Raw genomic sequence first — 18,367 nt, 5'->3', positions numbered from 1 at the left:
AGCACAATGAAGATCGATCATTTGAGCGTGTCGCTAAAACATGAACAGTTTTTTCCTCTGTTGTGCTATACCAAATTCCTCGTGCTGGGTGCTGAAGCAAATAAAAAGCTTACCTTAAAAAAACAAACTGGAAAACCTCTATGGTTTGCTCGTTTTTCTAGGAAACCATTTTCGGATGATGTCGCGGAAGTTTTGCTGTAACATTCCATTCCCTGTTCAGGTAAACAGTCAGCAGGCTTTTGATTGTTGTCGGGTTCGCTGTATGCTGTTGCTCCGCCCCAAGGGCATGATGTGGTGTATCAATTGGTCTAGGGGTATATTTGGCTAGAAGTGATGCCTGCAATTGACAGGCACAAACCACTGAAACGTTTGAAGAGAGGTGTACAAATTAGCTCGTATCGACTGAGTGTGTCGTTTTTTTGCTGGTATTGTGCTACGTGCCTATCATGCACAACCAGTACTTGGAAAGGAAATTGGCAAGTGGAATATGGTTGATTGGAGGAGGCTTGCAGGGGGGAAAACAGGTATATGTTACTTGTCGATTTCATCCCGTACCATGGTCGGTAACTGATACAGGGATAGCATTATTTGAAACGCATTGGATGCGAACATTATCGATGATAATCGCCCTTAAGCAGGTTTGAAGCTGATTAACGAATGGTAGTTTGTTGGTCTGACCCTTGCTTGTAGCGTTTGTCGATTGATGGTGATCCTTTTCTAATGGCAGTGCTTGCACAATACAGCACAAGAACGTTCAACGAACGAGGGCATGATAGGATCAACCTGTATCTGGCAGCATGTATTAAAATCCATGACTTTTCGCATCCATAGCCCAGAAGATGACAATCGATTGCTTATCGGTTGCTTCTGCAACTAGCAAATAGGTTACAGCTTGGTTGGTACGGCGCTGAACTAAGCATGATCCGTTCATTAGAAAGTGCAGCCAAGAGTACTTGCGACGGGGGAGTAAGGAACCTTTTACTGCGTACTTGTCGAAGCATATTCATTTCCTTCCTTTTAGCCCTTTCAATACGAACGAACTGTGTGGGGTGGTAGAATGGGAGTTGTTCGATGGCTATCGGCGGAAGCCAGCTGACGGTGCAGTTTATGCATCTTAATGCACACCATGAGTGTACGGGTGAGATAGAAAATCGCTCAAGGATACGTAACGGGGTCGTATGAATCGATATGATCGTTTCACTGTTGTTACCCTTTCCAAAGGGATGACGTCCATCCATGCTTCAACACAAGTATGGGTGTACAGTTGATCTAAATATATGTAGTTTACCATGGCGAGTCGCTAGGTACGACGATGATGGTGGTTCAGTTACAACCAGCATGGGTAATCAATACATGTAAAGTGTTTGTATGTTTCATGAACACATTGTGCTTGTTTTTTGCACCTTATCAGTAGTAAACTAATAATTGTGCAATGTTTGGTTCAGTTGCTAGTGATGTTTATCATGATAGGGAATAACAATTCTGAAAACAAAATTCTTGATAGTCAATTTTTAATTTCTTCTAAATGATTCGAGGAATTTACAAACGCTGGTGGAACATTCAACCCCATTATCTCCCCCATCGTGGTAAAATCTGATGCTACAAGATCGGTCGTACGCTTATCCCAGCGATGAGATCTTTTGAAATGTTCAACTCGTCCCCGTAATCCGCCCCGTTTCGTACGAGGATTGATCATTGTTATCGTTTCGAGATTGAACCGACAAAGCTGCACAATAAGCTTAAGAGCTCGGGAATCATCCCGATTTGCTCAATCACAACTGCAGGGCGGACAGGGATTGACCTACGCGTCGAGCAGCTGCACTTGCAGCATCAATTGGAAGACAATTTTCAAACCCCTGTACCCCCGTTGCTCCCTGCCAGCTGCGCCTGATTGATGGCAAAGTTTCGTCAATGGCAAATGTGCGATCGATAGATGAACCGTTGCTACGAACCTGCATGCATTGCCCTCGTTTCCAGCGTTCTTCCTTCGCTTTCCTTTTGTGAGCCCTCAATCCGGCAAAGCGAACCTGGCAAACGACGCGGGATGGAAATAGCGCGCTTGTTGCCATAAATCCAGGGATTGTTTTCCCCATCCTTCCCTTTCGTAGCGCACCAACGCGGCTGATTGTAGAACCTTTGCTATTTTCTTTTCCCACTTATCCATCCATCGCAAAAGCTTATGATTAACTTATGGATGTTAAATCGCTGTTTGGTTTGATCGCGCTCGGTGGCGGGTTTTTTTCCTTCTTCTTTCTGACGAAACGTGAAGAAGGGCAAAAAGTTTTTCCTCTCGAATGGTAGGGATGGAAATGTGGGTACTTAGGGCAGGCGTGGGGAGTGTTTTTTTCGTTCGCTTCATGTCACACCCTCGACGTCGATGGCAACGGTTGCGCAGCGCTCGCGAAAGATAATCGTACAAGTTTTGGGTGAGAACAGAAGACCGTAATGATTGAAGCAGAGAGAAAGGCTTACATGCTGACATGCACAGGCGTACACACAAACGGATGCAGGGTAGAGGCACGAAATGATGAACAACGCAAGATCACAGATTTAGAGGTGTCGTAAATGTGATTTATGCTTGCGTTTCTCTCAATTTTGGGATTTTCTTCAAAATTTTGGTGCTTCTTTTGTTGCGTGCATGTTGTTGGGAAGGGGTTCGCACAGTGTTAAAGGTTTTACGCTTGCTATGGATTTGTAGCCATGGAAGATAGATTTATAAACTTTTTGAATGCCTCTCTGCTCGATTATGATGGAACGCTTAGATACAAGTTTATTGAAAAGCATACTGTAGGAGGACTGATTCTCAAAAATCTGGTTAAAATTTAAACTTTTGAAAGGGATTGTAAGCAGCAGCAAGACAACCATAAATCTGAGTCTCAGCTATTTCAGCACCCTTGCACACATGCTCGGAAATGGTAACAAATACAATTTTCTTCTTTACAAATTTTATAACCTTTTACGTAAGACCCCTTTGCAGTTTGAAACACATTTGCACGTCCACTGCTCCATTGAGGCATGTTCTGACAGTCGCCCGATACTTCTTGCATCATTATTTTGCCTTGCGTGGAAAAACATAATCAATGAACGCTCCGAACGCCGTATTGATGGTGGTCTGCTGCTGTTGGAACCAAGATGAACCACCTCCAACAACCACCGTTTCGACGGGTGGTTTGATTCCAGTCACAGCACCGTTGGCGTTCCCGGAACCAGCGCCGTGTTCGTGTGCCGTCGAGGGGTTAGTAATGAAACTCCTCCAACCACGGCACGGTATCATCGATATCCGCGTTCAGCTCGACGGGCTCGTCGTAAAGCGTGTTGCCGTCCGTATGGGTTCCCTCCTCAACCTCTTGCGCACTATCGGGCGGGAGCGGGGGTTCGGCGGTGGTGGTTGTTGGGCCATCTGCTGGTACGTCGTGCCCCATTACGTCGTGTATGATGTTAACCGGACACTCGATCAGGTGCACTAGCAGGTCGATGATGTTCTTGTAGATGCGCTCGTTCAACTCCATCTGCCGCTCGGTATCCCGATCGAGCCATGCCCGGGGCAGTCCAGCGCTCTTCGTTTTCGGCTCGAGTAACGTTCGCATGCTTCGGTAGCGCTGGTCCAGCGCACCGAAGCCCTGCAACTTTCGTTCTACAGCAGCCCGAAGTCGATGGGCTTCCTGGAGCAGTTGAATGCGCTCGGTGCGAGCCCCCCTGGCAGCAAGCCCGGATGACGGCGGTCGCCGTGCGCCGGCGGTACGCTGGTACTCGTCGAAGCGGTGCTGTAACTGTGCGGCTCGTGCTTGTAAGGGGCGCAGATTGGCGCGGGTCTGCTGTAGCCGTTCGTGCAGGGCACGATTAATGCCTACCAGTTTCGCTTTGGTGTCGATGGATTGCCGAATTACAGATGATGGTGCTGGTGGTGGTGGTTGCTTCTGTTCGATGATTGGTGATAGTTGGTGCAGCGATTGTGGTGTAATTGCTGTATAAAATTGAGGAGACTTTAGCTAGTGCATCTTAATACATCCGGAAGTGTTTGCCCACACAGTCACACAGATCGTGGACGGTAGTCCACATCAACTCTGAATGTGAACACATCAATTCTGAATGTTACAGTTTTACTAATCTTCTGGATAATTATGAACATGACCTTTACCTGTGATGTACTGCAACTCCAATGTGCACAGTATCAATCCTAACGCATACAAATTGCGTCCTTTGAATGGAAACATCTTGCTAAATTATAACTTTGCTCAATTGTATCGAATGGCAGCCTTGATGTTGAGCTTATATCTCAACTCAAAACAGGAAATTAGTTTCGATACGGTCAACCGCACTGTTAACACCAGACTGGTTCTATTCACCAGCAAAGTTGTTTATTTATATTTGCGCTAATGTGCTCCAGCTCAAATGACCTGATCGTAAAATTTATCCTCTAAAGCTAGTGCATAATGTGTATTTTACGGATTGTACGGTGGAATGTACTGCATTAGTCCAGTTTAACGACGACCGTTTTGGGTTCACTGCAATTAATTGCATTTCCAGCGCTAAGGGTGGTAAAAAACAAATGTGTGTTAGTGGGTGGGGAAATATCCAATCAGACAAGCTGTGTTGCGTTAAAATGCAATTTAGTTCGCTATTTTCCTTGCACAATCGTCTGTCGGACGAATCATGGTGGGTGTGAATGGGATGACTTTCTACGCGTTGCTATGCTAGAGCGAAAATGTAGTGGAGCAAGATGCAAATGAGCAACAAAAGCAAAGCAAAATACTTGTTGAAATTAAATCTGTTCCATAACGATTTTTTTTTTGCGGATTTACTAGCTTGCTTAATGCTTAATGAAAACAAGCATTTGAGGCGCACTAGTGAAACAGTACAAAGTATCACAAACGCAACCCATTTTCACTGCTGGGATGAATGATAGCTTGTTAATTTTCTCCGTAATTAGCGCGGTGATGAGTATCATCGCATATTTCTAAATGATGGGAGCCTTCACGCCAACCGCGGGCTGTAGTTGGAAAATTGAAACTCATTACACTCGCTCGCAATAGGAGTAACTGGGTAAAAGTGATTGGTATTTTGTAATGAAAATTTCATCTTTTCAAACAGAGTGAGATTCAAAGGGGGAAGAAAAAAGAGCACAAGAACAAGGCAGTGAGAAAGTGAAAAACGAATGCACGGTGCATCAATAAATGCAATCTCACGAACAGCTTCAAAAGTAGGACAGAAGCTTTTTCCGCTCCGTTGCCATGTGCATCAGGAAGTTTTTCGGGAAATTGTTTTCCCCCATTGCAACCAGTCTGCTTGAAAATGAAATGTGTGTTATGTGCTTAATTAATGTGGACGACGTGCTGGTCATTGATGTTGTAATAAAAATAAGCATTTGCATCACTCATCCGTAATTTCCATATGTAATTTTCGATGAATGTGTGGTTTCACTGGTCCTACAGTAATAAAAACGGTATCATTTATAGGACTTTATTCACATTTTTCCGTTCCTGCAGCAACTGCAATGTACTATATTCTCTTAAAAAACAATACCATAGCAAAAGTTTGTTATGGGGGTAGTCTTTCCCTTTCTCGGCGCTTCTTCTAGGAAGATACTTTATTTATTTCATAATGCGTGGTTATCGATAGAAGTCGAATTTCATACTTTTGATTAAGCTTGCCATATCTCGGCATAGTTCGGGGAAGGAAAACAATAATCATGCTCGAGCTATGCTAATAACCCACATAACAAAGTTTTCCCTGCTGTACTTGTACCAAAAACGCTCTAAAATAGTGATTTTTTGTTGCTGTCCAGAAACAGCCAAACCCCCTAAGTGAGGGAAAACATCCCTGATCGATCCGTTTTTCGTGCTCAATTCATGTGGTTCCCGTTGATTGATGCATAACAGATCGTCGATCGATGGGAATTCATCTTTCCTGGCACGGGCCCCGAGTTTGTTATTAGCGTCGATGCGAAGGGTTCTCCGGTGGGAATTCATATTATCCACCACACGAACCACCACGTGAACCTGAGAGGACGAGGTTGTTCGTTTGATGGGCTAACTAAAGCAAATGGTACGAGTATCCATGTAACAGTTTCCTTTTAATGATCGAAAGCGTAATGTTTCAATCAATTGCACAGCGGTATCAATTTTGCGATGATAGTTGGTGAACCTAGAGAGCGATGTTTGTTTGATGTATTTGTAGTTATGTCTTTGACCGACCAATCCATTTATCATTTGGTTTGGATGGTTCAACTTCTGTTATCTGTGATTAAGATAACTGTAAATTTTCAAGCTTCAATGGAATAATCGCTAATGTTGTAGTTCAATGCTGGTTGATGTGTTCAATGTTACATCTCCATTGCTTCATAACGAGATAACGTTAATGTTTTGGGCTTAATCATTCATTAATGAATTTTATTATTACATCCATGTTCTAGTGATTCACTCACTTTTTTTAAACAAAATCCCTTTTTTATGAGGGATTCACTCACTTTTTTTAACAAACTCACTTTTTATGAGTGATTCACTTACTTTTTTTTAAACAAACTCACTTTTTTATGAGTGATTCACTCACTTTTTTAAACAAACTCACTTTTTTATGAGTGATTCACTCACTTTTTTTTAACAAACTCACTTTTTTATGACAGACCGTGCCGCCATACGTAGGATTGACTATCCTGCTATGGGGGGGAATCAATTAGTCACTGAAAGCCAAGCCCACAAGTGGGTACAGGCAGGCCTTGACCGACATCGGTTGTTGAGCCAAAGAAAAAAAAATCATCACAATGAAACAGAGTGGAAGTTTTCAGTGGAAGGTTTTCTTTAAGCTCATCTTAATACCTCGAGAACATCTCTGTCATAGAAACCTGCGTTGAAGCTTTTGCACTTCAATTTGTTTTTTTTTCCATACTTTAGCCATTGAAGCAGAGGCGTCATATATTAGCGGATAAAGTAGCGGATCCAAGCTGACCCAGTACAACGAAAATTCCTGTAGTGCTATTGAAAATGGCGCGTTCAAAAATACACTGCTTGTTTTTCTCGAATATCAGCAAAAGAATGGGTGCAGCAGATAATCCGCTTTACGGGGTAAATCGCTCACACGAAAAATGCTAGAGCAGCAGAAAAAAAGAAGAAAGATTTACTCAAAATTCGCACCTACACAACATGCGATCCAGATCGGGCTCATTAGTGTAAGCTGCATGGTTTATGTACAGCAGGTAACCGAAAAGGCGAAATTGATTCACTGCCAGTAACATAATCGTTACTCGAGACATACTATCCAGAAGTATCAGTGTACACGAACGATTTTCTGAATTACCTTTCTTCTTTGAGGGTTCGGCACGATTCTGCCCAATGCCGACAAATCTTCGATAAACTAGCCAGCTCGCTCGAAAGCACAAAAGCTTTCCTAGTACTTGTTAGGCCGTTTCGAACCTTTCTAAGGTTTACGTAATACCTGGTTGTATCTATGACCCGTGGGTGAACGGATAGTCATCTTGGACGCTACAGAATCGGAATCAGTTTTGGGGGAAACATTTGATGAGCACTCTCGAAAAAGTAAAATCCAATATCGTGCATGAAACACATCAGCCAACATGGTCTCATACGGATGGTACATTTAATCGGCTCAGAAGTACTCAAAAACTCCGGGGCTCTATGTATGCGAGACTGTGATGATGGTGTATAGAGCAATAGCCGTGTGATGCATTGTATTACACATGCCTGCAAGTTCGTGGTAAACTTTGGAATGCAATTTTTCGGTACTTTATGTTGGCAATGTTATACGAAGCTAGACTATGCTGGAGCATCCAAGCTATTGGATTGTTACAGTGTAAAGTGAGAATCGTACGAAAGTTTAAAATTATGTTTGTGTTCATCCAAAAGTATTTTGCGTAGCATCCTTAACACAACGATTGTTTGGTAATTCTAAGAAATGAGATTTCAGATTGAACATATTCAGCTAGACACAGTTTTAACGCTTAATTCATTGTTATTGTGTAAATTGTGAAATAAAATGTGTTATAATGCTTCCTCCGCTAGCTCTTGCTGTACGATAAAATTTGTTTCTTGATAAAAATGTTTGCTCCTGTCAACTGCACATATTCTCAACAAGACAGCTGGTAAGCCTTTTCCACCAGCATTTACCTTGCTATTTCTCCAAACAAAATGCTCCGTTCGCTTGCACGCTTATCGTACCCGTATGCTTAGTTGCTGGGGCATACATACACTCTTTCCGACCTAACAAAAAAGCGTCTTAGTGCGCCCGTTATAGGCCACTGCCGCTGTAGATGGTCCCGTCGGGATTCATTTTATCACACCGTGTTATCGTTTTCGTTTTGCGCGACATCTCGAACTGTGCTGTGGCACAACATTTCGCGCCCTCGGTTCGCTAACCACGCGGAAGGGACCGATGTGAACAGAGCTAATGAAAATTTAATGTATCAAAACTCATAAACTGTCAGCACCACGATGAGCGCTCGGTGCCCGGTGCCCGGTTACCTATAAACCTTTCCGTCCTCTCGCACATGCATTCGCCCACCGAGTGTTGGCGTGAAAAAAGGACGAAAGGAGAAGCGTGGGGAAGGATCCAGTTTTGAAAATATCGACCATTTGTTCACATCCTTTTTGAAGTTCCAACATCCACAGCAACTAAAAGTTGTCGAGTCAGTGAAAGACGCTACCGAACAGAAACGAGACAAGTTATTGTTGTATTTTGCTATGCTGAAGCTAAAAATTATTCTTCGGATTATGCATTTGTTACTACTTTTTCTGTGTTTTAATTAGCTGATGCAATATTTGGGAAAGAAATGGCAAAAACCAAAGATGGAAAGACAGGGACAAAGTTTTTGAATTATGCAAACACGATAAAAACGAAAATAAAGTTCTCGAAATGTTGCGCCGCCGTGGCAAAGGTAGCTGTGAAGAAACATCATTTAATTATTTGAACCATTTCTTGCCATCATTTCCACCATTTGCAGAGTTTGTGCCAGCTTAATTATTGTGCCATTTTATTTTTTTCTTTCTGCAAACCGAAGCGGCAGTGAGAAATGCAAGAGAGCAAACACAATATCTAAATAGGGAAAAACTTATCAGATATACCATTGCTGCAGAACACCGTGGCGCTTCTTCTACGTAGGAGCGAAGGTGCTTTTTGCCTTTTTTCATTACGCATTACGGAGTCAAATTGAATGAGGGAAAGCATTATGACGTCAGCAGAACCGGCAACCACACCAGCGCGCGCATTGTGTAACCCACATCCGGTAACACACAAGGGAAGAATTCTTGATTCCGGGGGAAAAAAACATTGCACGTTCAGTTGTTAATTCCACGGGTACGCTAATTAAGAATAATGTTTTTAACTGTAGAGGCTATGAATGCACTCGGGGGACGTACTCCGGATGTGTGATGTGATGAATGGAGAATGGAGATTCATCTCGTGATGGCAGGAGTGTGAGAAAATGGTTGGAACAAGAAGTTGGCCGTAGTAAAGCAGGGGAGAAGCGCAGGCGGCGATCCTATTGTGCAGGTTAGGCGATGGCCGGGTCTGCATACAAGTAGGAGCCGGTCGGGAACCGTGCTGCCCACAAAGTGAATGCATTGTTGACCCAATTTAGATATGCATCGACTTTTTCCTTGCTGACGATGATGATGAAGAAGATAATGGTGCTACACGTTGGCCGGCTTCGAGGCGGGAGGAGGTTGGGAAGGGCATGATAGAGCAAAGGGTTTATTGCTTTTTTATTGCATAAAACTGAAATATTAGTTCCAAATTAATAAATCAATTGTTATTATGTATAATTTTATGTATCTTTTTGGTCAAAGTGATGAAGCTTATGAGTGTTAGTTATGTTTTAAAAAAGTACATTATATAACATGTAACGAATCATAAATATTACAACTATTGTAATTATCTCTACGTTCGTGGTGCTTATCCCAGTTGCTAGCATAAACTCAACTAGCATATAGCTTGAACGATTATCGTTTCTTAAACGCTTTATACTGGTTGGAGTGGCAACCGGTCGGGTCGGACCATCTTCCTGCGACTAGTTGCGAAAGCTTGATGCGACTGGCAGTAATTATTTAAAAGCTTTTCACTGTAATTCAATAACATGCCGTGCAGTTATGTTGCATTTGGTACTGATGGTTTGTCTTTGCTGAGAATCATAAGCACCTTACCGATCCTGAGAACAAAACTTCGAACATTTGTGTTGTATTGACGTTGCTGTAGCTTTATAATCTCTAAACTTTTGTTTTACTTCTCAAAAGAGAAATATTGGTTTTATGTACAGCCTTTTCCTTGTTTCGATTATATTGTACATTGGTCGTGCGTAGGTTGTCATCAGCTGTGAATGTAGCTTTAAATGTAGCTGCCTGTAATACAAAACCATCTTAGGGACCTGGGTAGGTGGCCACAGTTTTCTATGAATAAACCCTTGTGCGGTTGTTTCCTCGCATAAACACCCCACAAGGAATCTGGTTTCACTCGACCGTCAAGCGGTAAACAATTGTTGTTAGCTCCTCACCACGCCGGGAAGAGTCTCGGGAGCTTTTGGGTTTGTGATTGCGGGAAAAAGGCGATATAGTATGGAGCAGGTGGATGTAAGGCGAGTAGCAGATTTGCAGGATGAATGAGGGCCACTGTGCTGCTATTCTTAGCACATCTTCGGCCTGTGACATCTACGGACGGAACGTCAAGCTCTATCAGGCGCGTGACAGGCAAAGTTGTGAAGAAGTGTACCATCAATCTCATCTCGGGTTCTTTCTTTTTCTTTTCAACTCCCACCCCTTCCCTCTCCCTCTCCCTCCCCCCTTCGGGTCGTTCAAAAGGCGACCGGATTCTTCTGGTGTAAGGCATGTGCGGATGTGCGCTAGACGTCATCGTTTCATCTTCACACATAACCAAGGGCCAAGGATGCATGTACAAACAGCGGAGGAAGGGCTCTTCAATGCCCCTTGAGAGGGACCGTGGACAAAGCACGGCGTGGAAGGAAAATTGCAATTGAGAGAAGAAAAGCTACCTACACATACAGAACCACACATACCGAACACGGACTGCACACCATGCCGTGGGAAGATTACTGTCAATGCATTAACAAAAGTGCCATCATGGGAGGGGCGTCTTCCTCGGGAGCTCTTGGTGGAAGTCGTTAGTTTCTGTCCACGGTGAAATAGATGACATTTGTCCACAGAAGTACGTAGTAACCCGTGAGCCCTCTCCCAGTTGCCCTCACAAGCTCCACCACAAAATGGGACATTCATCAAAATCTTCAACATGCGGTAATGGAAGGAAACGAAGACTAGTGTTTTACTGAAAATTAATTAAAATTGTGTTGCCCTCGTAAGCTGTGATTAATATCGACGCACCTTTTCTTCTCCATCGCAGCCTTATTACCATGGTAACGGTGTTTCATTTTTGTAATTAGATTCCGGCGTAACGGTATTTGCAATACGCAACTGTGTGTTGTCTACTTTTCCGTATTTGTGGTTCGGAGGAGTTCCAGAAGGTCTGCGAATTCATTCGGTGTGCTGATGACCCTATTGCCCAAAAACGGTCATCCTCCGAAATGCTCTCTAGCTTACAGTTGGGTACCATGCGAGGGTTATCATCCCTCTAAAGACTTCTAATGACGAATTGATCCCTGAAGGAATTATCAATCACCTGCAGCGGCAGCGCATGTACCGTGCCGCTTATTATTTTTTCTCCCCTGCTGACATTCAATTGCTCGCAACACGGCAACCATCCAACCCACCAGACTAGCAGCAAAATCGACCACTCGGGGGAAAACGGCAAAAGGACACGTGACTTCTGTTGCAGAAGGAGGATGCCTTTTGCGGGTCGGTGCGAAAGATTAGAAACATGTAATACGTCCCTGTTTCCCCAAAAAATGGCCCATCCGTGCCTAAGACGCGCTGCTGGTCCCTGGTGCCTTCTTAGGAAGTGGATCTTTTACCATCGGGCAAAAGACGTAGAAGCGGGCCCCGTACTCGGAAGTACCGGGTGCGGGTGCTATACGGTGTTATGTACGGTCTGTGCGCTTGATCTGCCGTTCTTAGTTCGGATGGCTTTACCGTGGGCCTTGATAGCCCTTGGGGGTTTGGTATTACTTTTTCACCGACACCAACAGCGGTGGTTTTATTGAAGCAAATCCTCAAACTCAAACGAAACCAAAACAACGAAAACGTAAGTGTTGGAAATACTACTCCACGTGTAGCGGGGCGAGTGTCGACGATGGTGTTTCAAATTTGTTCCCTCGGCGGGTTCTTTCTTTCCCCGCTACTGCGACAGCACCACAGGAGCGCTGGGGCTTACCATCTCCCTAGCAGCAGCAAAGTGATCTGCAAAAGGAAAAAAATGGGCTGACATTCTCTCATTCCCGATCAATTTTCAATGCTTTTGCTGCCGAACGTGCCTTGACTGATCCCCAGACGGGGTCTTATTTTTGGGTCGTTTGTTGTATATCTAGTGCGATGTGCTTTTATTGCCAAACCGTATTCTATCCTTGGAGCATCTGCGTCAAATGACGCTTTAGCGACCGTTGACCGGCGAAACATTAATCTTTTCGATTCCTTGCACGTTAGTCTCCGCTTTTTTGTTGTTGTTGGTTGGCTTACTGTTGTCCCCAAAGGTAAATTGATCCTTTTTTTCGCCTCCTTTGAGATCGCGGCCGTTCGAGAGGACTTCATTACGACCTATAAGGATTATTGTACGCGGTTTAGAATTGAAATAAAACGACTGGTAAATAATTAAGCGTTTTGCAATGGACCCCTCTTCATGATGAAAAGTTTGATAGGAAATAGTATTAATCATCGGGAGACTAAGCTCATTTAAGGCTCGTTTTGTACGTTTCGAAAAATACATGCTATATTGCTCATCTCTTAACCGTTGCAAAACATAGGACAGCTATTTTCTCTTTTGCTGCTATTTTTTTAGTTTCCACCCACCGCCCAATCGTTCGCACATCGTTAAAGCCATCACCATTATAGACGCGTCTCTTCTGCAAATGGTCGGGATACGGAGCAGAATAATCAAATTACAAGTTTTGTCATGCAAATGACGAGTGTGTCTCAGTAGCGTTTAACAGGTTTTTTTTTGTTGTTTTGTTTGCAAAAATGTTTCCACTTTCAACCAATGCAACGTTTGCAAGCAGCATCGTCGTCATCGGATCTTAGCCTTGGATGTCTTTGCGTTCGCCTGCCAACACCCCGGCAAAGTTTCTGTTTGCCTGTTCTGTTGCGCGGGACATTGCCAGTCGTCAAAAGTTTCTGTGAATGTATTTACATAAATTGTATCGCCGCGCGAGCGGTTTATAAGCGCTGCTTCGCCAGTCGCCAGTCGCCATGTCTGGGATGTTCATTTAAGCGTATGCGTGTTTGTATGTGTTTGTGAGCGTGCGCGCGTGTTCCTTTGAAAATCACCTCACACTAGTCCGCCTTCCCCGGTTTGCAAGCAATCAAAATGGCCACTATCAAACGATAGGCAGATATAGTCACAAACATCGAAGGCACTAAAACTCACATCCGGCCAGTAATTTATGCTCACATAATTAGTCGCTAAGTGTCGGAACGTGTTCGAATGGAGGAACGAGATTTTTTCGAGCACAACTCCATTAGCCACGGTCCCCCATCCTGATCAACAGGTACTTTAAGTGCGAAAGAGCGAGCGCGATAAGCACAAGGAAGCAAAATATAGTGTAACAAAGCGTGGATGAGAAGGAAACGTGCACGGGCACACTTTGTTTTTGCACCAGATTTTGCAAATCTGCGACACAACAAAAATTGAAGCATCATGCTCAGCAAATTTTGCCCTCACTAAGGCGGAGCTTTTTTGTTATACTCGGGCTGCTTGTTGAAAAGCAAATGATAAACGCGTGGCAAAAGTATGTTTCAAACACGCGACAATGTATAACACCGTCCGCCCCGTGTACTTGTGGCGCTCCTGGTACAAGAATCATCACGCGGTGCTCATACTTCGCCGCTCGCTGGCTGGATTGAGTGCGTGTAGAAAGCGTAAACAGAAGACGCGATGCCAATTGAAAGTTAAATTAATGTACAAAATCAAATTTCAAAATCATCGCAAAAGCCATTTTCCTGCATTATTAAATCGTGCAGCACCGTTCTGGAGCAGTACGATGTGTGTACGATTTTGTGCTGCCTAGATGGCTTTATTGGCTGAGCAGCAGCTAGTAGAGTGTTGTGCAAAACACTCAGCCGAATGCTTTTATATTAATTTGAATTCAATATTTCCGAAAGTTCTTCGCTTTCTGTCTTCAGAGAGGGGTGGGAGCAATGGAAAAGCTGCTTTTGAAGTTAATTATGCTGCAAGCAGGACGACAGAAATTACGCATCGTACAGGGCAAATCAGCTCACAAACCAAATTGTCTGTCCATCGATGGCCGTTTTTCAAAATCAATCGTGTATATTGATGGCAGAAAAAGAGAGTGTTTTGGGTACAGATTCGTAACGGAAAATCATGTTTTGCACGCAAGCCTATAAGCTACCTTGATAGCACTACCACGGCAGAACGACTTCCGAATGAGACTGGTACGGGTCAAACAAGCAACAACGAAACCGCTTCACGTACGGGATGACAGAGTACTACCCCCCAGGCAACGAAACATGCACGTGAAAGGCCGTTCCGTATTCGGCACACCCGGCAAGTGCTTTGATGTCAGAACCTAAAAGCGCTCTGCCGTATGATCTTCTCCGTGCAGAGCGTTTCTGTTTGCTCTCCGTTCCAACATTCTTCCGCCTCTTGAGCTTTCATACCAGGAAAAAAGCAAACACGAAAGGCTAATAGAATATGACAAGACCTACACCACTGACGGTGTAAGTGATTTGAAGGTTCATAATTGCTGCTAGACTACTCCCGGGCAAGCGGGGATCATCGGAACAGATTTGCATGGGTTTTTCGCAGATTGGCATCATGTGCCAAAGTCTATTTTCGGATGTTTTTTTTTTTTATTATTGCTTTCTTGTGCTTCCTTAAACGACTGCTAGCTACTGCTGAGCGAAGTAATAACAAGCCTTACTTTCTTTTGATTATGAAAAAAACGCTATGTATGCTGTTGTATGCACGTTTGAAAGAATCATAAATCAAAGCCACGGTACCGTGGGAAGAGACATACACACACACACACACATACACGGACACAGGCGCAGTGATGGTTGAATGTGAATCATGAATGCTAGCAGCAACACGTCCAATCACGAGTTTACTCACCAAATTGGGCGTAAAATTGGATTTTTTACACACGCCGCCTAAATTTGATGCGAAGATTCCGGCGTGAATGGATTAGTGAGAAGAGCCAAAGAGAGTGAAAATAAAAAAAAGATCGAAAAAAAGCGCCCAGAACGTACCTGATCAACATACGGACGTGAGCGTTATGACATTTCGGGGGAAAATATGCGGCATTGGGCAGTTGTAAAGTCAGTTGCCGTGGAGAAGAAAAGTCGCGTAGTTGTGTGCAAAGTGTGATGCAAATTTCTGTGTGTGTCGAGGAAGCTCCTGTTCTTTTCAGTCGAGCCACCCATATCTCTGGGGAGAATTTGACTTCGGTATGGGGAAGTAAATTAGAGTCAAATTAAATTTAACTTATTGAGTTTGCTACGAAATGGATACAGTCTTGTTCGAACTTGAAGCAGCCCGCCCGTACATTTCACACTGTCTGTGTAATGAGGTTTGTCGCGTGGGGCAAATTTGCTTTGATTGTCAGAAGATTTGTTTGATGTGAGGTGGTAAAGTACTAGTATTTTCTAGCGGTCCTGTGTTATAGAACATAGAATCTAGGTGTTATGCCATTTTTGGATGCTTTTCATCCGAGGATAGGGACGTTTGAAAAATACAAAATATGTTGTTTATAGTAATGTTTAATAAAAAACAGAGTTCTATAATATAATCCTAAAAGTCACAATAATATAATCCTCATGAGTCTTACGTTGGCTTAGGTCTGTATTTTGCTTCCAATTGATAGTCCAAACAGATTCCAAATCATTGGATGGCTTTCGATAGCACTTCAGGACAACTTGTGGCAGGACCACCGTCAGACTTCCGTAATGAATGAAACACTGCCCTCGCACAGCAGTGAAATCAAGACGCTCCCGCACGCTTGTGCCCCGGCGAACCAAACATAGCATCACTGGTCAGGGCTATGATATCGTGGCTTCGAAGAAAATGTTTACCTTTTGACCATCTCGAGAACGTACCAAACTTATCACCCCGCACGGTACACGGTGCCCCCAAGTTCAAGCTTTTTTGAGTGACGTTTAGAGGAGGAATGTGATCCGTTGGTAACGAAACTTTATCCTGGTGCGAACTACCTGTTCGTCCTCTTTTAATGGGAGGAAAAATGGCGTACACGCTCACGACCGGATCGCGGAAGTTTGCTCACGACCACGGTAAGCAGGATGGCACTGTTTTCCCTCACTCCCAAAAGTAGCAACAAAGAATATATTTTGGTGGGAAAGGTAGGGATGCGTGAGGAGGTGGTATGCCAGCCGTGGCTAAGTAGTATCGACAATTGGCGAAAGTTTCCGACACTGTTTTGCTTTCATCGCGAGTGCAATGATGAGATAAGCGGTGGGCGCGAGAAGGATAGAGGGTACTTGTGCAGGTGAGGAAAGAGAATGGGAAAAGTAGCGCATCCGTTAATGCTCAGGTCACCGTTTGTGTGGCGTTGATGTTGTGGTGCTATGCAGAAAATATAAGCTGCTACTGTAAAGTATTCTTAACAGTTGTCAAATAAAAAAGGAAAGAATAGTTTAAAAGCTTTGAAATCAAATAAAATTACGCTGTATGTGTACATACGACTTCTTCATTGTAAGGAAAGTGAAATTACAACAACAGAATAATTTGGGGGGAATCATGGTTCTATAGACTAAAATTATATATATAATGAAGATGAAGAATCAAATCATCATAAGCTATTATTTATTACATTGCTATTATTTACGAGATCTCCATGCACAGCAGCCAACAATAACCGGCCAAAACGCATCGTCAAGCTTTGTTCCCTCTACATCGATTATCCTTTTTGAATTACGCCATACACTTCCACCCCACAGGCAGTAATGTTTCGAAAAATCAACAACCTTTTTTTGTTACTCGTTTTGTACACGCTCGCTTCAAACCCGCGAAGCAAACGAAAGACGTAACAACATTCCCTGAATGATTGCAAATTATGAACCAATTATCCTTCAATTAACTTCACAGCTGCTATCGCGCTGTGAAAGGGGGTGCGAACAAATACGAAAAGAGGACCATTCACCATTCACAATGTTAGCTCCTGAACGATTGTTGAAGCATGAAATTGGTCGATGTTTTTTCTTCGCTTGTTTTTAACCAATGCCATAAAACAGTCTGACCACAATCGGGTTTGCTGCGGTATTGCTTTTTCTAAAACCCAGTTTCATTGCAAATTCATGGTAAGGATGTTTAGTGAGCAAAAACGCAACACAAAAAAAAACACACACATACACACAGGTTCACTTTCTGATGGGCAGCGTTCAGGTACTTTTCGTGGGAAATTGTAAAGGATGATTTAATAAAGGTTTACTTCGCCCTTCAGTGCGTCAGGTTTTGTGCAGGTTTTTATCAACCCTTCTTCTTGGTATGATGGCCACTTGCTTACTTTTCATGCAAACTTGAAACACGCTATTTGATGATGCTATACATTCTTATATTATAGTAAACATGTAAGATTTACAATCTACCAAGACTGAATTAGCTTTAAATTGGGTTCATTTAAGGAAAAACTGGAAATGAATGTGATGCCCGTTGTTCGTTGTATTGGCGTAAACAAATGCGCACTCGATGGAGACGCATGGTGTTTCTGAACAAATGGAGACTCCTAGTAGCTGATGGATAAAGAAATGTCGATAGAGCGGGAATTTCTTTCACAGCCACAGATATAGACTGACCAACGATAAGAAAATTAATTGATTGTTGTGTGCGAAGGGAGTGACATTTAATCGCCAGTGTCATTCACGTGCCAATCAATTAGTAGTGGCCCTTTAAGTATTTATGTGATACGTGGGAAGGTTGATTACTTGTTCGTTCGTTGCTGTGTTGTGTTGCTTCGAATAAATTATGATCAAACTTGTATTTTACTGTTTTGTTTTTTTGCTCACTGCATGCTGGTAATATTGTATGTGATCTAAATGCTATCAATGTGAACCTTTGCTGGGGTTTGATAATCTGTTCTAACGGTCAACAATATGCCTTTTCTACTTGCAGAGAAATGAAAACTAAACTACGATGCTTCGCAACGGATTTACATTGATTGCACAGTAACAAAAAAGTAAGTAAATAATACAAAATTCATGTAAATTAGATAAAAAGCAGTAAATGATGATCTGTGTTTTTGTGTCTGCTTAAATAACGTCGCTGGCCGAAA

At 43.1% G+C, this 18,367-nt stretch overlaps 1 protein-coding gene across 19 annotated transcripts in view; it reads left to right on the top strand.

Moving 5' to 3' along the window:
* The window catches only part of LOC120950959 (high affinity cGMP-specific 3',5'-cyclic phosphodiesterase 9A), a 119,182-nt gene that overhangs the window by 63,037 nt on the left and 37,778 nt on the right, over window positions 1–18,367 (top strand). For 16 of the 19 annotated variants that reach the window (XM_040369403.2, XM_049606337.1, XM_040369401.2 and 13 more), the window contains one exon: window positions 18,208–18,271. The exons of the other annotated variants lie outside the window; for them this stretch is intronic. The gene's annotated coding sequence lies outside the window, so the exon portion shown is untranslated. The remainder of the gene's footprint in view (window positions 1–18,207; window positions 18,272–18,367) is intronic. 19 annotated transcript variants of the gene reach the window in all.

This window comes from Anopheles coluzzii, chromosome 2, assembly GCF_943734685.1.
Source record: "Anopheles coluzzii chromosome 2, AcolN3, whole genome shotgun sequence".
Lineage (NCBI taxonomy): Eukaryota > Metazoa > Arthropoda > Insecta > Diptera > Culicidae > Anopheles > Anopheles coluzzii.
This window is presented reverse-complemented; position numbering and strand designations above follow the sequence as displayed.